This window comes from Trachypithecus francoisi, unplaced genomic scaffold (assembly GCF_009764315.1).
Source record: "Trachypithecus francoisi isolate TF-2019V2 unplaced genomic scaffold, Tfra_2.0 Lachesis_group16, whole genome shotgun sequence".
NCBI classification, from domain to species: Eukaryota; Metazoa; Chordata; class Mammalia; order Primates; family Cercopithecidae; genus Trachypithecus; species Trachypithecus francoisi.
The window spans coordinates 84,249,000-84,261,661 of NW_022681461.1; the positions used below are offsets into that span (position 1 = coordinate 84,249,000).

The following is a 12,662-nucleotide window of genomic DNA, read 5'->3' on the forward strand; positions in this document are numbered from 1 at the left end:
CATCTCTACTAAAAATAAAAAATATAAAAATTAGCCAGGCATGGTGGCAGGCTACTCAGGAGGCTGAGGCAGGAGAATCACTTGAACCTGAGAGGCAGAGGCCGCAATGAGCCGAGATGACGCCATTGCACTCCAGCCTGGGTGACAAGAGTGAAACCTGGCTCCAAAAAAAAGGTACAATGAAGTTATTATTGACTGTACTCACCTTGTTATGCTAGCAAATAGTGGGTCTTATTCATTTTCTCTATTTTTTTTTGTACCCATTAACCATCCCCGCCTCCCTGCCAACCCCCTAACCATGCTTCCCAGCCTATGGTTACCACCCTTCTACCTTCTCTATGTTTAGATATACAAATATTTACCATTGTGTTCTGTTAGAAGAAAAACTTCAGCCAAATTAAATTTAAGGAAGTTTCACTGAGCAATGAACAATTCGCTAACCAGGCATCCCCCAGAAATGCTGCAGATTCAGGGAGACTCCCATGCATCCACATTGTGGAAAAAGATTTATAGATCAAAAAAAGAGAAGTGACATATAGAAATCAGAAATGAGGTACAGAAACAACTAGATTGATTACAGCTTGGTGTTTGCCTTATTTGAACACGGTTTGAACAGTTGGCTACATTTGATTGCCCAAAACTCAGTGATTGGCACAGGTGTGGGCTGTGATCGGTTTACCCCTCCACATGTTATATAGTTCATGACGTACAGGAAAAACTTTAGGCCAAACTTAACTATGTAAGGAGGCAATTTTAGGCTACATTGGTTGAACAGTTCAATTGCCTGTAGTATTCAGCACAGTAACATGTTGTACAGGTTGGTAGCCTAGGAGCAGTAGGCTACACCACAACCTAAGTGCATAGTAGCCTTTATCATCTAGATTTGTGTAAGTATACCCTATGATGTTTGCACAATGATGAAATTGTGTAATGACACATAGCTCAGAACATATGACTGTTGTTAGGCAATGCATATTTCCCTTTCACTCCAGAGTGGTTCATGGGGTGCTCACATGTGCCTATGAGTAGCTGCCACCTTCCATCACACCCACTGACTTCCCTGTGCTTGGCACCACAGCTGTCACACTGGCCAAATGGAGAATTAAACTTCCCATCTACTTCCCAGAAAGATGCTATTACAGGAATGCTTTTTGTGTCAGTTCTGCTGTTACTGCCTATTGATCTTTCATTGACTTTGTTCTTCATTGGCCCTGGCAGAGACTTTGCTCCTATCTGCTTCAGTGATTACTGTGCAGACTTGGTATGAAGAAATGCCCTTCTTCTCTCAGCACTGCCACAGGTCTTTGCTTTATTAAAGAAACTTTCATGACACTACTTTTTAGGAGTCACTCTTTATTGAGGTCATCTCTCCTTGAGACATTAGCACTACTCCAATGGTGAAAATAGTTCCCCTCAGCCTGACTAAGCTTTAGACATATTTCTATCAGACAATGGACCCCTGACCTCCATTTTTTTTAGAGCATTTACTTTAGAAAATTTGCAATTGTAAATTCTTTCTCTTCCCTTTTGAAATGCATGTCAGTCTCTTCCCAGCTATTTGCCAGTTTTACAGTCAAGGAAATGTCTTTCTCAAGAACCTGGAAACCATCTTTTAGACATGCAAACATCGAAGGAGATGGCATCACTATATTTCAGTCTCTTTGAGAAGGGAGGAACCTAACTTTGATGGATAACAATTAGCAAACACAGATGGCCTATATGCAGAGAAAAACATTTGCAAACTCAGGAATAACTACATGTGATCCAACTATCTCATTGATCAATCTAGCCCCTAATGTCAACCAGTACTTTTCCATTAGCTCATCCCAGTGCTTAAAAACCCTTCTAACTTTTGTTTCAGTGAAGAACAGTTCAGTCTCTTTTTCCTATTTCAATAGTCTTGAATATAGTCTTCTTTAGCTGGGTGCAGTGGCCCATGCCTGTAATCCTAATACTTCGGGAGGCTGAGGCGGGCAGATTACCTGATGTCAGGAGATCAAGTCCAGCCTGGTCAACATGGTGAAACCCCATCTCTGCCAAAAATACAAAAATGAGCTGGGCACAGTGGTACATCCCTGTAGTCCCAGCTACTCAAGATGCTGAGGCAGGAGAATTGATTGAAGCTGGGAGGAGTAGGTTGCAGTGACCGGAGATCTCACCACTGCTCTGTCTCAAAAAATATATAAATAAATAAATAAATAACGTCTTCCTTGCCTTTACATTTGTTGGTGCAGCTTTGGCTTCAACACCAGTGTGGAGGCTGGATGACACTCCCGCTGTCTCAGCAACAGGATGTCTCTGTCTAGAATTCTGCACCTCAGACCTCCCTTTCCTCAGAATAAGTCCCTTCTCCTATGAGGGCATAACAGTGAAGAGAAGACCACTCTTTCACTGTAGTTTTGAAGTTTTAGCTCTGGAGGTCCACAGGCATTATGGACTCCAGTCAGATGTATTTCCTGTGAAACAACAAGCATATCTTGGAAATATTGTGAGCTCAGTTTGAGGCCACCACAATGAAGTGAGTATCACAATAAAGAAAGTCACACAAGTTTTTTGGTTTCCTACTGCATATAAAAGTTACATTTAGCTATACTCTGGTCTATTAAGTGTGCAATAACATTATATCTATCTTAATGAGCAATGCATATAACTTAATTTAAAAATACTTTCTTACTAAAAGTGCTAATTACCATCTCAGCCTTCAACAAGTCATCATCTTTTTGTTGGTGGAGGATTGATGTGATGGCTGCTGACCAGGCTGGTGGTTGTTGAAAATTGGAGTGATTGTGGCAATTTTTTTTTTTTTTTTTTTTTTTTTGAGACGAAGTTTCGCTCTGTCGCCCAGGCTGGGGTGCAGTGGCCGGATCTCAGCTCACTGCAAGCTCCGCCTCCCGGGTTTATGCCATTCTCCTGCCTCAGCCTCCCGAGTAGCTGGGACTACAGGCCCCCGCCACCTCGCCCGGCTAGTTTTTTGTATTTTTTAGTAGAGACGGGGTTTCACCGTGTTAGCCAGGATGGTCTCGATCTCCTCGTGATCCACCCGTCTCGGCCTCCCAAAGTGCTGGGATTACAGGCTTGAGCCACCGCGCCCGGCCTGTGGCAATTTTTAAAAATCAGACAATGGAGTTTGCCACATTGATTCACTCTTCCTTTTATGAAAGATTTCTCTGGAGCATGCAATGCTGTTAAAAGCATTTTACTGCAGTCAAAATTCTTTCAAAATTGAATTCATTTCTCTCAAATTCCATTGTTGCTTTATCAACCAAATTTATATATTATCCTAAGTCCTTTGTTGTCACTTCATCAATGTATACAGCATCTTCATTAGGAGTAGGCTCCATCTGAAGAAACTACTTTCTTTGCTAATTGATAAGAACCAATTCATCCATTTAAGTTTTATCATGAGATTGCAGCAATCCAGTCACATCTTCGGGCTCCACTTCTAAATCTAGTTCTCTTGCTAGTCCTAGCTAGCACTTTCTTTCATTATAAAGCTGTTTTGTCTACATGAAAAATCTACTGTTTTATGTAGCTACCTTCATCAATTCTCTTAGCTAGATCTTTTGAATAACTGGCTGAAGCTTCTACTTCACACTTGCTCCATCATCTTGGACTTTTATGTTATGAAAATGGGTTATTTTCTTAAACCTCATGAACTAATACTTGCTACCTTCCAACTTTTCTTCTGCAGCTTCCTCACCTCTTGCAGCCTTGATAGAATTGAAGAGTTGGTGCATTGCTCTAAATTAGGCTTTGGCTTAAGGGAGTGTAGTGGCTGGTTTGATCTTCTATCCAGACCATTAAAATATTCTCCTATCAGCAATTTCACTGAAACAGCAAAAGCTGTTTCGGTTTCTTATCATTTGTGCGTTCACTGGAGTAGCACTTTTAATTTTCTTCAAGAAGATTTCCTTTGCCATCACAAGTTTGCTTACTAACAGGATGGGACAAGAGGCCTAGCTTTTGGCCTATCTCAACTTTTGATATGCTTTTCTCACTAATCTTAAGCATGTCTAGCTTCTGATTATATATGAGAGATGTGTGACAATTCTTTTCCTGTGAACACTTAGAAGCCATTGTAGGGTTATTCATTGACCCAATTTCATCATTCTTGTGTCTCAGGAAACAAGGAGGACCGAGCAGACAGAGAGACATGGGGGAACAGCTGGTAAGTGGAGCTGTCAGAACATACATAACATTTATTGATTAAGTTCTCCATCTTACACAGGCACAGTTCATGGAACCCCAAAACAATTACAATAGTAACATCAAAGATCACTTACCACACATCACCATGACAGATAGAATATTTTTAACAGTCTGAAAATTGCACGAATTATGAAAATGTGACACAGAGATATGAAGTGGGTACATGCTATTGGAAAAATGGTCCTGATAAACTGGCTGGATGCCATGCCAGGGTTGCCATGGCCTTTAATTTTAAAAATGCAGTATCTGTGAAGCACAATTAAGTGAAGCACAATAAAACGAAGTATGCCTGTATGTAGTTCAACATTCCAATCAGTTTCTAGTTAGCACACAGTGCGAACATTCAAGGCAAGCCTAGATAGTGACAAATTTATCATATGAATGCAGCTTAGGCTCCCACTCTGGGAACATTGCTATAAAAGTAGAAAGAAGCTCTGAATTAGCAGGAAATTCAGGAAGCCTCAACAGAGGAAGAATTGCAAATAACCTATAATTTTATATAATAATATAGTCTAAATTTTGTTTAATATTGACCAAATCCATTATTATACAAGGAAGGGACAGAAAAAAATCTCCTGGCATGAAAAGACAAACTTACGTAGTTGGCTGCAGACATGTGAGATAAATAAACGTCTTTCTCCTCCAATCTGTAACATGATGTTATACTCATTCAGAATTGTCTGTACAAATATTATAGCACCTCTGTACTGTATCTACCAAATATTTGTGGAACATAAAGCTCTGCAAATAAAATGGCATTCAGAGATGCCATGACCCGAGAGGCACTTAATTCTTGTGACACCTCATGGTGCCTTCAACATTATTCATGTCCAAACATTGTTTCTAATAGTAATCTGTTATGAAGTCAGTTCTAAGTAGTTTAAGTCTGGCTGGTGATAAAGAGATAAATGCAAATGACTTGCATTGCACCATACTTTGGACTTGAAATGGCAAATTTGCTAGTGGTTTATGGTAATCATAACTCAGCACCTCGTTGTTAAAACATTATCAGCGATAAATATGAAACACTTGAGTAACTTAAAACCACTTTGAGCCTGCAGAGTAAACCCTATTGTTATCTGTTTGAATATGTTTGTACCTTAATTTATCTGTTGATTCAGAGAAACAGGTAAGGCAGTGGCTGTCAGGAACAAGCCGGTTTGCTTTTCCACAGGAAATATAGCCTGGCAGCTTCAATAAAAACAGAGGCTTCCAATTAACTCTGTCTATTACTGAGAAAGGTAATCTTTCAGCTAAACCCGGACTAAGAGGAGAAAAAGGTAGACAAGAAAAGAATGAAAAATAGAGGGGAGAAAACTACACAGTCCTTCACTGTGGCTGCACATCCAAAATACCCAAGGAGCTTTCATATAATACCAATGTTCAGGCCTTATCCTCAGGAATTTGAAATTAATTCGTTTACGGTGGACTTTGTGTGTCATATTTCTTAAAACTCACCAGATAATTTTTAATGTAGAAGTAGTTTTGAGAACTACTGAAATGGAAGATGTTCATGAGCAATGAGCTAATACTTGTTTGACTTTCTATTGATTTACAGATATATTACTTGCTAAAATTTCTTGGCTAGTGAAATCTTACGAATGTCACTGTAACCTGAAAGAATCTATAAGCAAAATCAGAGCTGAGGCTTTAAGTGTCAACACCAACAATGACAGTACTTCTCTCAATTACCTAATTTGAATACGGTGGCTCATGCCTGTAATTCCAGCTCTTTGGGAGGCTGAGGTGGGTGCATCACCTAAGGTCGGGAATTCGAGACCAGGCAGACCAATATGGTGAAACCCCCTCTCTATGAAAATTCCAAAAAAATTAGCCGAGCATGGTGGCATGTGCCTGTAGTCCCAGCTACCTGGGAGGCTGAGGCAGGAGAATCGCTTGAACACAGGAGGCAGAGGTTGCAGTGAGCTGAGATTGCACCACCGCACTCCAGCGTGGGAGAGAGAGTGAGACTCCATCTCAAACATTAAAAAAAAAAAGTGTATATATATAAAGTATATATTAATGAGCTAGTTAAGTAAAATAATTAAGTAAAGTAATAAGTAAATAATAAGTAAACTACAGGTAAGTCTGTGATTCTTAATCGGCTTTGTTCCAAGGGAAACTATGACACAGAATACAGAAACATAAGAGAAACTGATGAAATGTGAATCTCCATATAGAGATATTTCACCTCCTTGGTTACCTGTATTTCTAGGTATTTTATTCTTTTTGTGCCAATTGTGAATGTTATTGTATTCTTGATTTGACTGTCAGCTTGGATGCTATTGGTGTATAGAATGCTAGTGATTTTTGTACATTTATTTTTGTATCCTGAAACTTTGCTGAAGTTGTCTATGAGTTCTAGGAGTCTTTGGACAGAGACTTTGGAGTTTTCTAGGTATAGAATGATAATTTCTGCAAATGGAGATAGTTTGACTTCCTCATGACCAGTTTGGATGCCCTTTATTTCTTTCTCCTGCCTGATTGCTCTTGCTAAGACTCCCAGTACTATGTTGAATAGGAGTGGTGAAAGTGGACATCCTTATTTTGTTCCAGTTCTTATGATGAATGTTTCTAGCTTTTGCCCATTTAGTATGATGTCGGCTGTGGATTTGTCATAGATGGCTCTCATTATTTCGAGGTACAGTCCTTCAATGCCCAGTTTGTTGAGGGTTTTTAACTTGCAGAGATGTTGACTTTTATAGAAATGAAGCTTTGTCTTTGAAAGAAAATGAAAGAGAATTACTGGCCCAAACCTGTTCTTTTTCACCTGTAGTTGTATCACTGTGCAGAGAATGAACCTGCAGATTATATAAACAGGCTGTAGTTATAGAATTGTATGTTTATTTGGGCCAGCCTAGTTTAGTGTTACTATTTTGAGAAAAACATTTACCCCTGCCAGCCGTCTAAGTGTGAAATATGCTCAGTGTCTGTGATAAGCAGAGGAAAAACCTCACAGATGGCCATGCCCTAGTCTCCAGAACCTGTGGTTATGTTTCATTACATAGCAAATGGAAACTACAGTTGCAAATGTGTTAAGGTAATTAAGGTTACTAATCAGATGGCCTGAGACAGGGAGATTGTCTTGAGATATCCATGTGGGTGCAAGGGCATCACAAGGAACTTTTTAAGTCGAAAAGGAAAGCAAGAGGCATGAGTCAAGAGTGGTGCAGTGTGAGAAGGAGTCAATGAACCACTGCTGGCTTTGAAGACAGAAGGGATCTGTAATCCCAGGCATGAGAAACTAGACACAGGCAAGGAAATGAACTCTCTCTTAGAGCCACCAGAAAGAAACACAGTACTGCTGACATTGATTTTATCCTAGTGAGATTCATTTTGAACTTCTAACCTCCAGAACTACAAGATAATACATTTGTGTTGTTTTAAGCCACAACAGTTTGGTGATTTGTTACAGCAGCAATAGAAAAATAATATAGTGTGCATACACATGGGACCTAAACCATCTTGACCTCAGATTTGACCTCAATTGGGCTTCAGTCCATAATGTTCTTGACTTTCAACCATCTGGCTAACTGTTCACAACTTGGTCACTCATTGGACACTGTCAAATTGTTCTCAGCCTTTGAATTTGACTGTTCTGTTGACTTCAATTTCATTCCTTTTCTTGCCTGGAAACTTATATAAATCACTACCTGGTTTAAAAAAATTTCCTTTCAGCTTGACCTGGCCTCCAAGAACACCCTTACCTAAGATACCCCTACAGGTATCGTGTAAGCACATACCTGATCTGTTTCAACTTCCCAAGCAGAACCTAACCACCATATCTGAAGTATCTGTTTATGATAACTACTGTGAGTAAATTTTATATACTAAATACAGCTATAATTTGTCAACAAAACATTCAATAGATGATAAATCTAAGATCTTTTCACTCCCTGTTCACTGTAATAGAACTAGAATATAGCTGTCCTATAAAGGAAATAAATCTGCCATCTACTGGAATCAAATGAAAACTACAAGCAAAAGACAAATTTATAGTTGACACCACATTGCTATAACATTTAAGTACAAAAGCAAAATTTTATACGTTTTTACCATTTTATGAAAAAATAACAGTATTTTGTTTTTGTGCCAATTGTTTAGAAATTCATTTCCCTTATCTCATAATTGCTGAATATTAATTATAATAGAAACTAAGTTCTGAGGTACATAAATGAATTATGTTCATAGTCCCATTGTATGAGAAACATTTTTCAAGGTTATTTTGGTTATTATTGCTCAAATCAACATCTAAAATAATTTTAAAATATCTCACTGTGTATAATCACTCATATGTAGGCTGTGCCTAAGCACTTAAATACACACACACACACACACACACACACACACACACAGAAGCATTGCTTCCATGTATCCTAAGCATCCTAAATCAAAACTACAAATCTGCTGACTTAAGGAGGAAAGAATAACTTGAACATTTTTGGGTAATAAAGATCAGTCTCTAATAAATAAATTATACCATAATGGCAAAATCAATCTTTTTTGACATTTATTTACTTGTATTTAGTTTTCACTGTCACTTTAGGAATACGATGACACTATGGTTACATTTATAATATTATTTAATTCTATTTTAGTAATCTTTTATTGCCTTTTTTGGTACACTTTCTTCCTCTGAAAACACACACACACACAAATATACACACACACCTACACACACACACATACTATCTCTGTAGCTTGGGGTGGGAGCTTCCAGCCAATACAGGATGTTGATTCCAATTATAATTTGCCATCTATACACCAAGTGACTGGGACTTGATGACACACATCTGAAGGAGCTACATGATCATATTTTGCTTAGTGCAGGAGTAAGTTGCTCAGTATACAAAGAGCACATGACAGTGAATAAAATCAACAGCCCCTGTAGCCTAGATCTCAAACTGAAAATTTCTTAAAATTTCCAAAAGCAGGCATTAAGGGAGGAGACCACTCCTCATATTGTCTTATGCCCAATTTCTGCCACCAAATAAAGAAAAAGTAAAAACTAAAAGGCAGAAATGAAATCCACAAGCAGACAGCCTGGCACCACTCCCTGGGCCTAGTAGTTAAAGATCGACCCCTGACCTAATCGGTTGTGTTATCTATAGATTACAGACATTGTATAGAAAAGCACTGTGAAAATCCCTATCTTGTTTTGTTCCAATTACTGGTGCATGCAGCCCCTAGTCACATACCCCCTGCTTGCTCAATTGATCACGACCCTCTCACACGCACCCCCTTAGAGTTGTGAGCCCTTAAAAGGGACAGGAATTGCTCACTCAGGGAGCTTGGCTCTTGAGACAGGAGTCTGGCCAATGTCCCTGGCCAAATAAACCTCTTCCTTCTTTAACTCAGTGTCTGAGTAGTTTTGTCTGCAGCTAGTCCTGCTACATTTCTTGGTTCCCCAACTGGGAAGTGTGGTGATTGGCGGACTGGAGAAACAGCTCCTTAGGCGGCTTAAGCCTGCCCTGTGGAGTATCCCTGTTGGGGACTCCCACCAGCCTGAGCAACGCGGATCCTGAGAGCACTCCCAGGTAGGCATTTGTCTCAGTGGGACACCTCGCCAGAGCAGTGTGTGGCTGGCCCCCATGGAGGTTCAACGCAGTGGCTGAACACAGGGAAGGAATGGGCACTTGGAGTCTGGACATCTACAACTTGGTAAGACTAGTCTTTGAAACTTGCCCACCCCGTTGGAGTGGAAGCATGGCCTGATCACCCATGGCATGCCTTTACCAGCACTTTGGTTTTGGTTTTGACTTGGTTTGAATTGCTTGACAGGACTGGTCTTGGGAACTTGCCTACTCCATTTGAGTGGAAGTGTGGCCTAATCACCCATGGTGTGCCTGTATAGGCACTGTGGTCTTTGTTTTTGACTTGACTTGGATTGCTTGATACTTTGGTTTTGGTTGTGACCTGGCTTGGATTTCTGGATACTCTGATTTTGGTTTGGTGCAAACTGCAAAAGTGTGTGTGTGCCCTTTTTACCTGTTCTTTGTTTTGTGGTGTGTGTGTGGTGTGAGCACAGTGTTTTGTATCAAAGAAGCATAGGTCAGGCACAAATAAGCCCACCCTACTAGGAACTTGTTGAAAAAATTCAAAAAGGAATTTAAAGGAGACTATGGAGTACTATGACACTAGGAAAACTTAAAACTTTGTATAAGATAGACTGGCCAGCATTAGAGGTAGGTTGGCCATTAGAAGGAAGCTTGGACAGGTCCCTTGCTTCAAAGGTATGGCACAAGGTAACCTGTAAGCCAGGGAACCCAGACCAGTTCCCATACACAGACATTTGGTTAGAGTTGATTTTAGAACCCCCGCCCCCAACACATAGTGGTTGAGAGAACAGCAGCATAAGCGGTTGGCAGAGACATGGAAAGACCAGCAGAGACACAGAAAGGAAAGAGACATAAAGGAAAAGAGGCAGAGAGAGAGAAGAGACAGAGGCAAAAGGAAAGTCAAAGAGAGAGAGACAAAGTCAAAGAGAAAGAAAAAGAGAAAGAGAGATATACAAGTAGTTAAGAAAAAAAAAAAGTGTACCCTATTCCTTTAAAAGCCAAGGTAAATTTAAAACCTGTAATTGATAATTGATGGTATTCTCTGTAACCCTATAACACTCCAATACCACTTTGTTGTCAGTGTAAACACGGGTGTATCCCGAAAGTACTGAAGACTTCCTATCGAATATCCTTTACCCAGTAACCTGCGGATGGCCCAAATGCATTCAAGCTGTAGCGGCAACTGCTTTGCTAACAAACAAACAAAACGTAAACAAAAAAAAAATAACTTTTAGAGGAAACCTCATTGTGAGTATACCTCATCAGTTCAGAAGTATCCTAAGGGAAAAAGAAAAAAAAGGATGGACTCATCACACCCAAGTCAAGAAAGCACCACCCCTCCAGAGTCGTGGGCCATAGTCCCAGGGGAAAACTCTACCAAACTAATGCTAAGAAAAATTTACGGCCGGGCGCGGTGGCTCAAGCCTGTAATCCCAGCACTTTGGGAGGCCGAGACGGGCGGATCACGAGGTCAGGAGATCGAGACCATCCTGGCTAACATGGTGAAACCCCGTCTCTACTAAAAAATACAAAAAAAAACTAGCCGGGCGACGTGGCGGGCGCCTGTAGTCCCAGCTGCTCGGGAGGCTGAGGCAGGAGAATGGCGTAAACCCGGGAGGCGGAGCTTGCAGTGAGCTGAGACCCGGCCACTGCACTCCAGCCTGGGCGGCAGAGCAAGACTCCGTCTCAAAAAAAAAAAAAAAAAAAAAAAAAAAAGAAAAATTTAACTCTTTTCATCTATCCTATTGCTCTTTCTTCTTTCCTCGTTCTATTGCTGATCATCTAGTTATTAACATAATCAAGTCAATTTTGCCTCAAACTATTGCATTTAATGCTTGCCTTGTTATACCCTGTGAGGACTTGCCAAGGCAAAGACAGCTTTCTACTTCAGAGAAGTATTTCTGTCTCTCCTGACTCTCCTCAGACTAGGCATTAGTAAACTAGGACCATTTAATCTGAGGAAATTTCAATAAAGACCCCAGTGCCAACCAGGAGTCTTGTCCCCCGATGTAGGGCTTTCATGCCGTAGCTGGTCCATCATTCTGTGGATCACTAAAGAGCAAGGATGGACTGCCCCAACTGGTTTTTGTAATTTCCTAAAAACATACATTCATTTTACTAGAGGATCATAGAAGTTAAGGACTTAATACAATCTTTAGCAAATAAGACAGAATACCAAGATGCAAATGCCTGGTTAAAATGGATCAAATATTCCATCTGCACATTAAACAAAAAAAATTGTTATTCTTGTGCACATGGCAGGCCAGAGGCCCAGATTGTCCCCTTTCCACTAAGGCGGTCCTTCAGTCAACCAGGTGTGGGCTGCATGGTAGCCCACATTCTACAGTCGGGAGTAATAAGTCATGCCAAGCTCTCTCTGCTATATCCCAAAGTCCGGCACCCTGTGGGTCAGCCCTTGAGGGCCATCCAGCCTCTGTCTCCCAACACCAAGTTCACTTGGTGCCTCTCACGACAGGGAGGAAACTTAGCATTCCTTGGAGACCTGAAAGGATGTAGTGAGCTTAAGAATTTTCAATAACTTATCAATCAGTCAGTCTTTGTTCATCCCTGAGTGGATGTGTGGTGGTATTGTGGTGGACCTTTACTGAGCACTCTGCCGAATAACTGGAGTGGCACTTGTACTTTAGTCCCATTGGCTATCCCTTTCACCCTGGCATTTCATCAACCAGAAGGAAAAAAAAATAAGACATTGTAAAGCAAGAGAAGCCCCTTATGGGTCTTTTGACTCTCATGTCTATTTAGATGGAATTGGAGTCCCGCAAGGAATACCAGATCAATTTAAAGCCTGAAATCAAATAGCTGCAGGATTTAAGTCAATATTTTGGTAGGTGGCAGTTAATAGAAATGTAGATTAGATAAAGTACATCTATTACA

General features: G+C 40.4%; 1 long non-coding RNA gene across 1 annotated transcript; it reads right to left on the bottom strand.

Moving 5' to 3' along the window:
* Nucleotides 1–1,998: 1,998 nt before the first annotated feature.
* Nucleotides 1,999–11,319, bottom strand: LOC117099411. The gene is made up of 3 exons (XR_004443804.1): nt 11,308–11,319; nt 9,161–9,165; nt 1,999–2,164 (listed from the first exon to the last, which is right to left on the bottom strand). It is a non-coding gene; the product is annotated as an uncharacterized LOC117099411 (long non-coding RNA).
* Between the last annotated feature and the right edge of the window lie 1,343 nt (nt 11,320–12,662).